Source organism: Chelonia mydas, chromosome 21 (assembly GCF_015237465.2).
Source record: "Chelonia mydas isolate rCheMyd1 chromosome 21, rCheMyd1.pri.v2, whole genome shotgun sequence".
In the NCBI taxonomy this organism is placed as follows: Eukaryota; Metazoa; Chordata; order Testudines; family Cheloniidae; genus Chelonia; species Chelonia mydas.
The window spans coordinates 144,348-160,733 of NC_051261.2; the positions used below are offsets into that span (position 1 = coordinate 144,348).

General features: G+C 49.4%; 1 protein-coding gene and 1 long non-coding RNA gene across 5 annotated transcripts in view; both read right to left on the minus strand.

Annotated features, from left to right (window-relative positions):
* The window catches only part of LOC102944985 (zinc finger protein 436-like), a 112,961-nt gene extending 107,513 nt beyond the window's left edge, over window positions 1-5,448 (minus strand). For 2 of the 3 annotated variants that reach the window (XR_006286931.1, XR_006286930.1), the window contains exons 1-2: window positions 5,180-5,382; window positions 4,677-4,816 (exon numbers count right to left, since the gene is read on the minus strand). The gene's annotated coding sequence lies outside the window, so the exon portion shown is untranslated. Of the gene's footprint in view, window positions 1-4,676; window positions 4,817-5,179; window positions 5,383-5,430 lie in introns of those variants that run through there. The other variant, XM_043533777.1, reaches the window with a different exon arrangement.
* A 4,961-nt stretch (window positions 5,449-10,409) lies between these two features.
* LOC122463504 lies at window positions 10,410-14,634 on the minus strand. Of its 2 annotated transcripts, none has more exons than XR_006286950.1 (3): window positions 13,892-14,634; window positions 13,433-13,564; window positions 10,410-12,497 (listed from the first exon to the last, which is right to left on the minus strand). It is a non-coding gene; the product is annotated as an uncharacterized LOC122463504 (long non-coding RNA). The 2 variants fall into 2 exon arrangements; XR_006286951.1 differs by having other exon boundaries at window positions 10,410-12,534; window positions 13,165-13,564.
* Between the last annotated feature and the right edge of the window lie 1,752 nt (window positions 14,635-16,386).

Sequence of the window (16,386 nt, forward strand, 5' to 3'; positions counted from 1 at the left end):
AGGGAAATCATGTAATCTACTAGAGTTCTTTGAAGGCGTCAACAAACATGTGGACAAGGGGGATCCAGTGGACTTAGTGTACTTAGATTTCCAGAAAGCTTTTGACAAGGTCCCTCACCAAAGGCTCTTGCATAAATTAAGTCATCATGGGATAAGAGGGAAGATCCTTTCTTGGATTGAGAACTGGCTGAAAGACAGGGAAAAAAGGGTAGGAATAAATGGTAAATTTTCAGAATGGAGAGAGGTAACTAGTGGTGTTCCCCAAGGGTCAGTCCTAGGACCAATCCTATTCAACTTATTCTTAAATGTTCTGGAGCAAGGGGTAAACAGTGAGGTGGCAAAGTTTGCAGAGGATACTAAACACCAAAGCAGACTGTGAAGAACTTCAAAAAGATCTCACAAAACTAAGTGATTGGGCAACAAAATGGCAAATGATTTTTAATGTGGATAAATGTAAAGTAACGCACGTTGGAAAAAATAACCCCAACTATATACACAATATGATGGGGACTAATTTAGCTACAACTAATCAGGAAAGAGATCTTGGAGTCATCGTGGATACTTCTCTGAAGACATCCACACAGTGTGCAGTGGCAATCAAAAAAGCAAACAGGATGTTAGGAATCATTAAAAAACTGATAGAGAATAAGACGGAGAATATCTTATTGCCCTTACATAAATCCACGGAGCGCCCACATCTGGAATATTGTGTACAGATATGGACTCCTCATCTCAATAAAGATATACTGGCCTTAGAAAAGGTTCAAAGAAGGGCAATTAAAATGATTAGGGGTTTGGAACAGGTCCCATATGACGAGAGATTAAAGAGGCTAGGACTTTTCAGCTTGGAAAAGAGGAGACTAAGGAGGGATATAATAGATGTATATAAAATCATCAATCGTATGGAAAAAGTGAATAAGGAAAAGTTTCAGAGTAGCAGCTGTGTTAGTCTGTATCCGTAAAAAGAAAAGGAGTACTTGTGGCACCTTAGAGATTAACAAATTTATTAGAGCATAAGCTTTCGTGAGCTACAGCTCACTTCATCAGATGAATAAGGAAAAGTTATTTACTTGTTCCCAAAATACAAGAATAAAATTAATGGGCAGCAGGTTTAAAACAAATAAAAGGAAGTTCTTCTTCACACAGCGCACAGTCAACCTGTGGAACTCCTTGCCTGAGGAGCTTGTGAAGGCTAGGACTATAACAGGGTTTAAAAGAGAACTGGATAAATTCATGGTGGCTAAGTCCATTAATGGCTATTAGCTAGGATGGGTAAGGAATTGTGTCCCTCGCTTCTGTTTGTCAGAGGGAGTGATGGATGGCAGGAGAGAGATCACTTGATCATTACCTGTTAGGTTCACTCCCTCTGGAGCACCTGGCATTGGCCACTGTCGGTAGACAGGATAGTGGGCTGGATGGACCTTTGGTCTGACCCAGTATGGCCATTCTTATGTTCACGAAAAAGTGTTATTTCTCCACAGCGTTTCTCAAACTAGGGGCCCAGACCCAAAAGGGGGTTGCAAGCCTACTATGGTATTGCCACCCTTACTCCTGAAAAAAGAAAAGGAGTACTTGTGGCACCTTAGAGACTAACAAATTTATTTGAGCATAAGCTTTCGTGAGCTACAGCTCACTTCATCGGATGCATTCAGTGGAAAATACAGTGGGGAGATTTATATACATAGAGAACATGAAACAATGGGTGTTACCATACACACTGTAACCAGAGTGATCACTTAAGGTGAGCTATTACCAGCAGGAGAGCGGGGGGAAGGGGGGGAACCTTTTGTAGTGATAATCAAGGTGGGCCATTTTCAGCAGTTGACAAGAACGTCTGAGGAACAGTGGGGGGGGGTGGGGGGGATAAACAATGGGGAAATAGTTTTACTTTGTGTAATGACCCATCCACTCCCAGTCTCTTTTCAAGCCCCAGTTAATTGTATCCAGTTTGCAAATTAATTCAATTCAACAGTCTCTCGTTGGAGTCTGTTTTTGAAGTTTTTTTGTTTAAGTATTGCCACTTTTAGGTCTGTAATCGAGTGACCAGACAGATTGAAGTGTTCTCCAACTGGTTTTTGAAATTTGTCAACTGTGTCCACATATCTATACAGGGGACACCATCATAAGGCCTAATCACATCAGCCACACTATCAGAGGCTCGTTCACCTGCACATCTACCAATGTGATATATGCCATCATGTGCCAGCAATGCCCCTCTGCCATGTACATTGGGCAAACTGGACAGTCTCTACGTAAAAGAATAAATGGACACAAATCAGACATCAAGAATTATAACATTCCTTTTCTTTTTGCGAATACAGACTAACACGGCTGCTACTCTGAAACCTTACTCCTGAGCTGATGCTGGCAGTGGCGCTGCCTGGAGCTGGGTGGCGAGAGAGCGGTGCATGCTGGCCGGTGCCCAGCTCTGACGGCAGAGAAGTAGGGGTGGCTTAGACCTGCCACCCTTACTTCTGTTCTGTGGCAGCGCTGCCTTCAGAGCTAGGCAACCTGTCGGCAGCTGCTGCTTTTCACTCTACCTTCAGAGCTGGGCAGCCGGAGACCAGATTTCATGGTCTGTGATGCAAATTTCCGCACTCATTTTTCTGCCCCATTTTTCTACTCTCCAGCCCCACTTTGTACCCTTGGTTTCTGTTCCACTCACCCCACCCTAGTTATGGCCCTGTAGCTGCACCAAATTGTCTGGTTACCAAAAAAATTCACAGGCGTAATGTAATAGTTGTTTGTTTATATTATTCCAGCAGATTTTTCTTAAACATATAGGTCTGCTGTGGCTTTTCCAAATTACAGCATTTAATAAAGGTCCATTATTACTTTTCTGCAATTTTCCAAGCCTCCTTTAAACTCAGCTGCAACTATTTGAACATCATCCTGTGATTCAGGTAGGGTCTTAATTATTATTAACCAAGAGGAGAAAGAAACAGAAACCACAATAGGGAAAGAACAGGTTAAAAATATGTACACGTTAGATATGTTAAAGTCAGCCATAAAATTCATCTTAGGGCACTCAAGGAATTAGCTGAAGCAATCTCGGAACCATTAGCAATTATCTTTGAGAACGCCTGGAGAACAGTGAAGACTGGAGAAGGGCAAACATAGTACCGGTCTTATAAAAGGGGAACAAAGAGGACTGGGGAATAAAACCAAGTCTTACTTAGATACTTGGAATGAACAAATTATTAAACCATCAATTTGTAAGCACCTAGAGGACAGTAAGGTGATAAGTTATAGCCAGCATGGATTTGCAAAAACAAATAATGCCAAGTCAATCTAATGTTCTGCTTTCACAGGGATACTGGACACTGTAGACACGACGTATCTTGATTTTAGTCAGGCTTTTGACACAGGCCCCCATGACATTCTCATAGTGAACAAGGGAAATATGGTGTACATGAAAGAGCTATAAAATGGGTGAAAATGTTGTTGAAAGGCTGTACTCAGACAGGAATCATTAGTGGTTCACTGTCCAACTGAGAGGATGTATGCAATGGGGTGCCCAGCAGCCAGTCCTGGATCCGATATATTCAATATTTTCTCTAATTACTTGGATAACTGACTGGAGAGCATGCTGTCTAAATATGCAGATAATAGCAGTTGCAAGGGGTTGCAAGCACATTGGAGGACAGGATTAGAATTCAAGGTAACATTTACAAATTGGAGAAGTGGGCTGAATGAATGAGATGAAATTCAATAAAGACGAGTGCAAAGTACTAGACTTAGGGAAGGAAAACCAAATGCACAACTACGAAGCGGGTAATAGCTGGTTACGAGGTAGTACTACTGAAAATGATCGGGGGTTATAGTGGATCACAAATTGAATCTGAGTCAACCACATGACTCAATTGTGAAAAGAATATAATTAAGCACTGGAATAGACTAGCAAGAGAAGTGGTGGAATCCCCATCATTGGAGGTTTTTAAGGACAGGTTGGACAAACACCTCAGCGCTGGGGGCTGGACTAGATGCCCTCTCATGGTTCATTCCAGCCCTACCGTTCTACGATTCTATGCTGGGAAAATGTTTGGTCACTTGATTACAGCACTGACCGGCCCCTCCCACTAGCACTAAACCACCGAGACATTTTGAAACCCTCCCAGTAACAAAGTCTGGGAACCGAATGGGAGAGAAGAGCAGAACAAAAGGAGTGACATTGGGGGATTCCCCCTGACATTGTCCCCAGGGCAGCACACTCCTACAGCAAGGGGTACAGGGAGAGTCAGGAGCTGGTTTTTCCTCCCCCTGCACCTCACCTTGTTCATAGCAAAGCGAATCTGCCCAGGGATGTGGCAATAAGTGTGCGTGGGCCTGTCAGAAATCTGGGAATCTCTCTCCCCAATTATTTCTCCCACTGCCCTTTTCAGTCTCTCTCTCTCTCTCTCTCTCCCTTTTCTCCTTGTGTCTCCCTTCCCCTGTCTCTGGCTGGCAGCCAATCCTGGGGGTTCGCTCTCCTGTGGCTGGATCAGCTCCTGCAACTGCTGAGGGGAGGAGAGATATGGGGTGAGGAGGGGCTGTTTGTACAGAGTCACTTTCATGCCCATTCCCTGCACGTTCCCTGAGGTCTCTATCAATCACCTGGAGTCTCTGGCTCAGATGTTGGTGTGGGCAGAGCCTTGGGTTGACCTATGGGGCTAATTACAGCTGGAGAAAATCCTCACCTTGGCTGGGCACAGAGGAAGCTTTACTCACGGTCACTCCCCAGCCCCGATCCCGCTGGGGGAGCAGCAGCTGCTCAGCCTGGGCTCCCAGATCACAATCGAGGCAGCAGCGTCTGAACCAGGAAGCTCACCCCAATATCCTGAGCAGAGAAAGAGAAACTGAGTAACTTTCCCCCCTTTCGCAACAACTGAAACCCTCTCCCCAGAGGGATATCCCGATCGTATCTGCCCCCCATGTTAATCTGGAGTCACTCCCTGTTCTGCCTTGCAGTGACTCCGGATTAACACGCGTCTCAGCGAGACCAGAAACGTGGCTCAGGCAGAAGGGGACCAGACTCCTTTTAAACGGATCATTGCAGCGGGTGATCGAACCTGCTCCCGCCCCCCTCGCTCCCCATGTGCTGAGAGGGATTCACAGGAACAGTTTTCCACCCCCCCACCTTTCACACCCTCTGCCCCCCCCCCGTCTGATTTTCCAGCCCCCCCGACCCCCTGCTTCTCACCATCTGCCCCTCCCCCGGCTCCGGGAGTCTCTCTCCGCGCGGCTGCCCCTGGGGTTTCTCCGCCAATCAGCGAGCGGGACGCCCTCACGCGCACCGTTAACGGCCTCCGCCCGTCGGTTCGGGCAACGTCATTTCCGGTCTGAGGTGCGTCAGGAACTACATCTCCCAGCCTGCCCTGGGGCGCTGCTGAACTCTCAGGCCCAGCTCGTACAGACCGCCCCCTTCATACAGACCCCTCCGCCCCGCCGTACCTGGCCTATCAGACGCCGTGACACCGGGTCAGACCCGGGAGGCGGGTTTGGCGGCAATGAGCCCCCGCGCGCCCTGGCTTGGACTAAGCATGCGCATTGAGCACGGAGGGCGCATGCTCAGTAGTAGCTGCTGAAGCCGCTGCGCCCTCACTCTGCCCTGACTTGGCCCGAAACTCCCCTGCGGGGTGGGGGGGGGGCGGAGTCTGGGCAGGGGGCAGACACTGACTGTGCGGAGCGTGGGGGGGTCAAACAGCTGGAAGCGGGGACAGGGGAGTGGCCAAGTCCAGGGCTGGAGAGCGGGGGCCAAGCGGGGGGGGACGGGACAGAAACCCGGCACAGGGAGGGACTGGGGGGGTCTTTTTTTATCCCCCCCACCGACAGCCCAGCCCCCGTGTTGTGTGTAGTCTCGAGTGTTGTGTGTGACGTAGTGTGCGTCGTCCAGCGTGTGTGTATGACGTGTTGTGTGTCGTTGTATGTGTGTCTGTGTCGGTGTGTCGTGTTGTGTGTCGTGTTCTGTGTGTCTGTGTCGTGTTTTCTGTGTCGGTGTCGTGTTGTGTGTCGTGTTCTCTGTGTCGGTGTGTCGTGTTGTGTGTCGTGTTCTGTGTGTGTGTGTGTCGGTGTTGTGGGTGTGATGTTTTGTGTGTCCTGTTGTGTGTGTCTGATGTGTTGTGTCCCCTGTTGTGTGTGTGTTGTCTTGTGTGCCTTTGTCTGTCCTGTTGTGTGTCTGACATGTGTGTTGTGTTGTGTGTGTTGTCTTGTGTGTGTGATGTGTTGTGTGTCATGTGTGACGTGTCGTGTCGTAAGTCGTGTTGTGTGTGTGTCGTGTGACGTGTCGTCTGTCGTGTATCTCGAGTGTTGTGTCGTATCATGTGGAGTGTGTGTGTGTCGTCTTGTCCATGTGTTGTGTGTTGTCTAGCGTCTGTGTGTGAAGTTTTGTGTGTCATGTGCCGTGTTGTGTGCCATGTTGTGTGTGTGTGTGCTGTTTTGTGTGTCCCGTTTTGTGTGACATGTTGTGTCCAGTTTTGTGTGTCGTGTGACGTGTTGTGTGTAAGATGGGTTGTGTGTGGTGTTTGTGTGTGTAACGTGCTGTGTGTGCGTGCAAAGTGCGATGTGCTGGGTCTGCGCGTGACATACGACGTGTGACGTGCTATGTACAACGTGCGGTGCACAGCGTGCTGTGTGTGCGATGTGCGACGTGTTGGGTCCGTGCTTGCAATGTGCCACGTGTTGTGTGTGCGACGTGCGACATGCCACATTTTGTGGGTGACGTGCGACATGTTGTGTGCGACGTGCCACGTGTTGTATGCAACATGTTTTGTGTGTGTGACATACAACATGCGACGTGCTGCGTGCCACGTGTGACTCGTGAGGTGTCGTGTGTGTGTGTGTTGTGTGTTGTGCCATCTTGTGTGTGTGATGTGTTGTGTGTCATGTTGCATGTGTGTGTGTCGGTGTTGTGTCTTGTGTATGATGTTTTGTGTGTCATTTTGTGTCATGTGAGGCATGTGTCGTGGTGTGTGTGATTTGTGTGTCATGTGTGCCATTGTGTGTGTCGGTGCCGTGTGTTGTGTGTGTGTGTGAAGTTTTGTGTGTGATGTTTTGTGGGTCATGTTGTTGTGTGTTGTGTTTTGTGTCATGTTGCCTGTGTGTGTGTCGGTGTCGTGTCTTGTGGATGATGTTTTGTGTGTCTGTTGTGTGCCATTTTGTGTCGTGTGAGGTGTGTGTCGTGGTGTGTGTGATGTGTGTGTCATATTGTGTGCCATTGTGTGTGTCTGTGACGTGTTGTGTGTCGTGTTGTGTGGGTGTGTGTCGTGTGTGTCTGTGACGTGTAGTGTGGCTGTGTGACGTGTTGTGAAAAGGGTGGCGCGTTGTGTGTCGTGTTGTGCGGGTGTGTGACGTGTTGTGAAAAGGGTGGCGCGTTGTGTGTCGTATTGTGCGGGTGTGTGACGTGTTGTGAAAAGGGTGGCGCGTTGTGTGTCGTGTTGTGCGGGTGTGTGACGTGTTGTGAAAAGGGTGGCGCGTTGTGTGTCGTGTTGTGTGTGTGACGTGTTGTGAAAACTGTGATGTGTTGTGTGTGTGTGACGTGTTGTGAAAAGTGTGGCGTGTGGTGGGTCCTGTTGTGTGTGTGTCTGAGTATGATGTGTTTGTGTGACGTGTTGTGAAAAGTGTGATGTGTTGTGTGTGTCGTGTTGTGTTGTGTGTCATGTTCGGGTGTTGGTATGTGGGTGACGTGTTGTGTGTTATGTTGTGTGTGTGTCAGGTTGTGTCGTGTTGTGTGTGTCGTGTTGTTTGTCTGTGTGAGATGGGTTGTGTGTCGTGTTCTGTGTGTCTGAGACAGGTTGTGTGTGTGTGCGACATTTTGTGCATGTGCGATGTACTGTGTCTGTGCATGTGATGTGCGATATGCTCTGTACAATGTGCGATGCGATGTGTGCGCGACGTCCTGTGTGTACCACGTGCGAAGTCTTGGGTCTGCGCTTGCAATGTGCCATGTGCTGTGTACGTGCGACGTGCCACATGTTGTCTGTGTGACGTGCTGTGTGTGCGACATGCAACGTGTGATGTGTTGTGTGTGACGTACGACGTACTCTGTGTGCGACGCGTGAGGTGTCGTTGCGTGTGTGTGTCGGTATCATGTGTCGTCTATGATGTTTTGTGTGTCTGTTATGTACCATTTTGTGTGTCGTGTGAGGCATTGTGTGTCGTGGTGTGTGTGTGTGTCAGTGTCCTGTCTTGTGTGTTATTTTTGTGTGTCATATTCTGTGCCGTTGTGTGTCATGTTGTGTGCTGTTTTGTGTCTCGTGTGAGGTGGTGTGTGTCGTGTGTGTGTGTCGGTGTTGTGTGTGATTTTTGTCTGTTGTGTTGTGTGCCATTTTGTGTGTCATGTGACATGTTCTGTGTCGTGTTCTGTGTGTGTGTCGGTCTTGTGTGTTCTGTGCCGTTTTGTGTCATGAGACGTGTGTATGAGAGATATTCTATGTGTCGTGTTGTGTGTGTGAGGGGTGTTTGTGTATGTGTGATGTGTTGTGTGTCGTGTTCTGTGTGTTGTGTGTGTCGATGTGTGTTGTGTGTCATTTTTGTGTCATGTTCTGTGCCTTTTGTGTGTCGTGCGATGTGTTCTGTGTGTGACGTGTGCGTCACGTGCAATGCACGACGTACGTGTGACGTGCTGCGTGTGCGACATTTTGTGTGTGTGACATGCAACATGTGACATGTTGGGCATTACATGCGACGTGCTGCTTGTATGACGTGTTCTGTGTGACATGTGACGTGCTGCGTGTGCGATGTGTTGTGTGCCGTGCGATGTGCAACGTGCTGCGTGTGCGACGTGTGTGTGACATGCAACATGTGACATGTTGGGCGTTACGTGCGACGTGCTGTGTGCACTACGTGTTGTGTGTGACATGCAACGTTCGACATGTTGGGCTTTACGTGTCTGTCGTGTTCTGTGTCATGTGTGCTGTCTGTCGTGTCATGTGTTTCTGTGTGTGTGTGACGTGCGTCGTGTCGTGTGTGTGTTTCTGTGTGTGTGTGACGTGCGTCGTGTCGTGTGTGTGTTTCTGTGTGTGTGTGTGACGTGTGTCGTGTCGTTTGTGTGTGACGTGTCATTTCGTGTGTGTGTACATGTGTGTTGTGTGTGCCGTTCTGTGTGTCATGTGATGTGCTGTCTGTGTCGTGTGTCTGTGTGACGTGTTGTGTGTGCGTGCGCACGTGCGATGTGTTGTGCGGGTGCAGGTGCGAAATGTGACTTGTGCGTGACGTGCGACTGCTGTGTGTGTGACATGCAACATGCGATGTTTTGTGCGTGACGCGCGGGATGCGACGTGCGGCGTGCTGTGTGTGAGACGCGTTGTATGTGTGACATGCAACGTGCGACGTCTTCTGCGTGACGAGCGACGTACAACGTGCGTGCGACGTGTTGTGTTTGTGACCTGCAACATGCAACCTGTTGTGTGTGACGTACGACGTGCGGTGTGTGACGTGCGAGTGATCTGCGAGAGCGATGTGTGACGTGTTGTGTGCGTGACGCATTCTGTGTGTGACACCGGGTGGCCACTCAGTGTAATGCATAAACACTTTACCTCATGGAGAAACAGTGACACTAGGTGGCCACGCAGGGTAATGCACAACTAATTTCCCTCATGGAGCAACAGTGTCACTAGCTGGCCAGTCAGGGTAAAGCATGAACAATTTCCCTCATGGAGCAACAGTGACACTTGTTGGCCTCTCAGGGTAATGCACAAAGCATTCGCCTCTCGGAGCAACAGTGGCACTGGGTGGCCACTCAGAGTAATACACTGTTACGAATTACACCTGACAGGTCATGCACAAGAACTGCTACGAATTATACTGACAGGTCACGCACAGGAACTACTGCGAATTATACCCGACAGGTCACGCACAGGAACTGCTACGAATTATACCCGACAGGTCACGCACAGTTCGAGTCTAGGCTGAGGCACACGAACAAAGTCCACAACTGCAGAGTTCCCAAAGATACTAAGTTTATTACGCTCAAGCGTGGTGCCCCCCTGCTAATCAGGAGGGGACCCCGAATGCAGGTTATACAGAGATTATATACCTTTTAGCAAAGCATGTTGCCCTCGTGCATCGGAAACCTTAGCCAATAGACAAACCCTTCCCTTCCCTTCCACCTATCCCTGCTAGGTACATTCCCCGTGCTAGACCATTACTTCAATTACACAACATGGTCCTAAAGCAATGCACCAGTAGCCTTTCTTCTCAGGATGGGAGGCTCACCTCAAGGCCAGGAGGCAGGGAGTTAGGAACAGACAAAGAACAGAAACGGGGAGTCGAGACAGGCTGGAAATAAGGGGGAAGGTTTTCACAGGAATGCAGTATCTATGGAACACTCCTCCTGGTACATGATGTGCTTGTTTTTAGACAATGGTGGGCCCCAAACCAAAATGGAGTCACATATGCTAACTTTTCCTTAACAACACAAACAATTTCCCTCATGGAGCAAATGTGACGCCACGTGGGCACTTGCACTAATGCACAAAGCATTTCCCTCACGTAGCAACAGTGACACTGGGTGGCCACTCAGGGTAATACACAAACAATTTCCCTCATGGAGCAACACTGACACCGTGTGGTCAATCCAGGTATTGCACAAAGCATTTCCTTCGTCGAGGAACAGTGACACCGGGTAGCCAATCCACTAATGCACAAACCATTTCCTTTATGAAGGGACAATGAGGATGGGTGCTGAATCCCAGTTATGCACAAAACATTTCCCTCAGAGCAATGGTAACACACGGTGACCTGTCAAAGTAATGCAGAAAACCTTTCTCTCACAGCACTGCTGTGACATTCGGTGGCCATCTGGAGTAATGCAGGGGGAGTCTGCCTTGGAGCAGGAGTGACACCCGGTGACCAGTGGGGGTAACGTACAGAGAGAGCCCTCTGGGGGCAGTAAGCGCAGTGGTTAGGACCCAGGAGCCTGAGCTGTAGCAGGTCAGTCTGGAGTGCTGTGCAGAGTCCAGGACCCTCCACATGCCGTGGGTGGTGCTACCTGGTGAGTGCAGACACAGGCCGAGGGCTACTCTCAGACCCCTCCTCACGTCCTCTGCTGAATGTGGCCCTGCTTTAGAGAGGAGGACAAGACCGGCATGACCAGGGAAGCTCACCCAGTGATACAGAAGGAAGAGACACTTGAGGACTAAGCATCTCTTGTTACAGTCAAGTTGCTCTCCACGAAGTTACTGGACTTCAGGAAGATTCCATAGCACCTGACAATTCCTTGAGAGGGCAACAAAGGATTCCCCCACGTTTATCGTGCCCCAGTTAGATGCAAAGGTCTTTTCTCAGGGGCCCCACCCTGGGAGAGGTTTGACCCCCTGCTGGGATGCCACCTGATGTACTGGGATTTCACTGAGCCTGACTGCTCCACTAGCCTGGACTCCCTCTCCGTGTTTTGCTCACTTAGGCTCTCCAGCCTTTGGCAGCACACACACATAAGGAGGGACGCAGCACCTGTAGAATCACACGGAGTCTGAAAACAGCTCCCTACAAGAAGACTCCGCTAGGAAATCGCCCAGCACTCAAATGCAGTTCCCCTCTGGAAAGTACACCCAAAATAATACTGTCTTGAGCTGTAGCAAAATCTATACAACGTAAGCTCATAAATTCAATGTGGAGGAAGATATGCACAACTTCTTGACCTCCCCCTCCCCCGTTCAAAGTTGCACAAAGTGGGTTTAACAATAATAATAAACACAAAATAGTTTAACTATAAAAGGTAGATTTTAAGTGATTATAAGGGACAGCAAACAGAAGAAGTCAGATTACTAAGCAAATACAAATACACACGCATACTAAGCCTAAGATCTTAAAGAGACTGGACTCAAGAAGTAATTTCCCATCCTAAATATCTTTAGGCAAGGTGAAGAGTTTCTGCAGCTTAGACTTCCAGTTGTTTCTCTTTACAGACTAGACTCCTGTCTTAGTCTGGACTCAGCCCTGGACTTCCCCCTTCTCAGTTCCTTTGTCTCTTCAGGTACTTTCAGCAGCCTTTCTACTGCCCTGCGTGATTTTCATCCGCTCCGACTTCTCCATGGCTCCCGAGACCTCACCTCTTGGAACGCACACGTACCCCTGTCCTACAAAGGGAGACAGCACCAGGAGAGGAGAGGAGAGAGAGACTGAGAAAGTTGGCCAACACACTGGAGAAGAGAGAAAAACATGGGAGGAAGGCAAGCAACTCACCAGCTGGAGTCATCCTCCTAGGTGCAACCTTCTGCTGCGGAGGAGACAGCGTTCCTGGCCAGAGAAATGAGCAGCCCCTGAAAATGGGGACCTTGTCTCTCTCGTAACCACAGCTGATCAGGAACAATTTCTTACAAACCCAGCCCCAGCTAACAGGGCGTCCCTACCTGGAGCCAGGCGGGCCGTGAGCAATGCCTTAACCAAACCAGACACTTATCTCACTGACATTAGCGACTGCTCCACTGCCAACTGGACAACTCCTGGCTTGCATTAACAATGCTCGTGGGCTCACTGCTCTCGCTCGCTTTCCATCCAATGAGGGGAGGAAACTCTTTGTACTAAACCCAGACCAAGGAGGAAAAAGAAATAAGTTACCTTCTGTTACGAATTATACCCAATAGGTCACGCACACAAACTGCTACGAATTATACCCGATAGGTCACGCACACAAACTGCTATGAATTATACCCAGTAGGTCACACACAGTTAGAGTCTAGGCTGAGGCACATGAACAAAGTCCACAACTGCAGAGTTCCCAAAGATACTAAGTTTATTACGCTCAAGCGTGGTGCCCCCCTGCTAATCAGGAGGGGACCCCGAATGCAGGTTATACAGAGATTATATACCTTTTAGCAAAGCATGTTGCCCTCGTGCATCGGAAACCTTAGCCAATAGACAAACCCTTCCCTTACCTACCACCTATCCCTGCTAGGTACATTCCCTGTGCTAGACCATTACTTCAATTACACAACATGGTCCTAAAGCAATGCACCAGTAGCCTTTCTTCTCAGGATGGGAGGCTCACCTCAAGGCCAGGAGGCAGGGAGTTAGGAACAGACAAAGAACAGAAACCGGGAGTCGAGACAGGCTGGAAACAAGGGGGAAAGTTTTCACAGGAATGCAGTATCTACAGAACACTCCTCTTGGTGCATGATGTGCTTGCTTTTAGACAATGGTGGGCCCCAAACCAAAATGGAGTCACATATGCTAACTTTTCCTTAACACCATCTCAGTGGGCAACATCGCGTAGGCTATTCTTTTCTCCCCTCCCGCATGGCAGCATTCCGCCGCAACCTTCCCCTCATTAGGCCTTTAGTACTACAACTAGAAAGCACCCCTTGGAACGGCACCCAAAATAATCACTCTCCACAGCAGACTCTGGCCCCTCATCAGCCATAATCTCACAGAGCCCCGCAAACAAAGAGTAAGCACACGGCCTCTGAAGAATACTGCAGCGAGCACAGATGAGGAATTCAGAGCACTGACCCCTTACTCACAGCCAGTTATGCGGGAGACAGAAAGCTGACGACTCTTCATGTCTGCTTAGAAAGATGTCCAAGCTGCTTAGGTACACCTCGGCCACTTCTCTGGCTAGGACTCCTGGACAATTCCTCTATGAGAGTAGCTGCAAAAGCCAACCATGAGCTATCATTAAACAAAGCTCAATTGGTGCTGGAAATCTTGCCCTCATCCATGCATTGGCCCCACTCGATGAACAGAGATAGAGTTAACATCGACAGTCACTGCTCCATGCTCGCACGCACTGCCCTGCATGATTTTCGTCCGCTCCTACTTCTCCATGGCTCCCGAGACCTCACTTGTGGGAATGCACACCTACCCATGTCCTATGAAGGGAGACGGCACAAGGAGAGGAGAGGAGAGGAGAGAAAGAGAGAGTTGGCCAACACATTAGAGAAGACAGAGAAACATGAGAGCAAGGCAAGCAACTCACCACCTGGAGTCATCCTCTTGGATCCAACCTTCTGCTGCGGAGGAGACACCGTTCTTAACCAGAGAAATGAGCAGCCTCCGAAAATGGGGACCTTTTCTCCCTCGTAACCACAGCTGATCAGAAACCTTTTCTTACAAACCGAACGCTAACTTATGGGGCTTCCCTACTCTGACTCAGGTGGGGCGTGAGCAGAGCCCTCACCAAACCAGACACTTATCTCACCGAGACTGGCAATTGCTCAGCTCCCAGATGGAGGGCTCTTGCCTGGCATCAACAATGGTCACAGCCTCGTTGCTTTCACTCTCTTTCCATTGCATGAAGGCAGTAGACTCTGAGGCTTGACTTCTTTTTCCTTGGTACTAAACCCAGCAGAGTGGGGGGAAAACAAAAAATATTAGCATCTCCGTCTGCAATGTCGCGAAGTCTCTTCATTTCGCATCTCCCGTATCCCACGGCTCCACCCTCAACCCATCTCCCGTTACTACTTTACAACTGCAACTAGAAGACGCCCATTGTAACGGCACCCAAAATAGTCACTTTGCTCAGGAGACTCTGGTCCCTTCCTCAGCCTTAATCCCAGAGCCTCGTACTCAACAAGGAAGCCCACGGCCTGTGAAGAAAACTACAGCAAGTATAGACGAGAAACTGAAAGCACTGACCTCACAGCCAGTTATGCAGAAGGCTGAAAGCTGAGGCCTGTTTATGTCTCCTTGGAAAGATGCCCAAGCTGCTCAGGTCCACCCTGCCATTTCTCCTCCGGCGAGGGCTCCTGCACAATTCCTCAGCAAAAGAGCAGCTGCAAAAGCCAAAAATGAGCCATCACTACACAAAGCTCGACTGGTGCTGGAAATCTTGCCCTCAGCCCTGCCTCCCTCTTTCATCCCATCTACATGGGCCCCACTCCATGAACAGAGACCGAGTTAACACCGACAGTCACCGCTCCACTCTCACACCCGCTGCACTGCACAATTTTCGTCCCCTCCCACTTCTCCATGGCTCCTGAGACCTCACTTGTGGGAATGCACACCTACTCATGTCCTATGAAGGGAGACGGCACAAGGAGAGAAGAGGGGAGAGAGAGTTGGTGAACACACTAGAGAAGGCAGAGAAACATGAGAGCAAAGCAAGCAAATCATCACCTAGAGTCATCCTCTTGGATCCAACCTTCTGCTGCTGAGGAGACACTGTTCCTGACCAGAGAAATGAGCAGCCTCTGAAAATGGGGACCTTTTCTCCCTCGTAACCACAGCTAGTCAGGAACCTTTTTTTTACAAACCCAGCCCTACCTTACGGGGCTTTTCTACCTGGACTAAGGTGGGGCGTGAGCAGAGCCCTCACCAAACCAGACACTTATCTCACCAAGACTGACAGCTCGTCGGCTCCCAGATGGAGGGCTCTTGCCTGGCATCAACAATGGTCACAGCCTCGTTGCTCTCACTCACTTTCATCGCATGAGGGCAGTAGACTCTGAGCCTTGACTTCTTTTTTCTTGGTACTAAAGCCAGCAGAGGGGGGGAAAAACAAAAAAAATTACCACCTCCGTCTGCAATGTTGCGTAGTCTCTTCATTTCACATCTCCTGTATCCCACAGCTCCGCCCTCAACCCATCTCCCATTACTACTTTACAACTGCAATTAGAAGGCGCCCATTGTAACAGCACCCAAAATAGTCACTCTGCACAGCAGACTCTGTCCCTTCCTCAGCCTTAATCCCGGAGCCTTGTACCCAACAAGGAAGCCCACAGTCTGTGAAGAAAACTACAGTGAGTACAGACGAGGAACTGAAAGCACTGACCTCACAGCCAGTTCTGCAGAAGGCTGAAAGCTGAGGCTGTTTATGTCTCCTTGGAAAGATGCCCAAGCTGCTCACGTCCACTTCTGCCATATTCTCATCCGGCTAGGGCTCCTGGACAATTCCTCTGGAAGCCCAGCTGCAAAAGCCAAGCGTGAGCCATCACTACACAAAGCTCGATTGGTGCTGGAAATCTTGCCCTCAGCCCTGCCTCCCTCTTTCATCCCATCTACATCGGCCCCACTCGACGAACAGAGACCGAGTTAACACCGACAGTCACCGCTCCACTCTCGCACGCACTGCCCTGCATGATTTTCATCCCCTTCTACTTCTTCTTGGCTTCCAAGACATAGCCTGTGGGGACGCACACCTAGCGTGCCTGCCCGTGTCCTATGAAGGGAGACAGCACAAGGAAACGCAAGGACAGAGACAGAGACAGAAACAGTGTGTGTTGGCCAACATGCTAGAGGAGAGAGAGAGAAAAACATGGTAGGATAGCAAGCAACTCACCTCCTGGAGTCATCCTCCTAGATGAAACCTTCTGCTGTGGATGCGACACCGATGCTGACCAGAGAAATAAGCCACCTCTGAAAATAGGGACCTGTTCTCCCTCGTAACCACAGCTAGTCAGGAACCTTTCCTTACAAACCCAGCCCTTCCTTACGGGGCTTCCCTACCTGGACTCAGGTGGGGCGTGAGCAGAG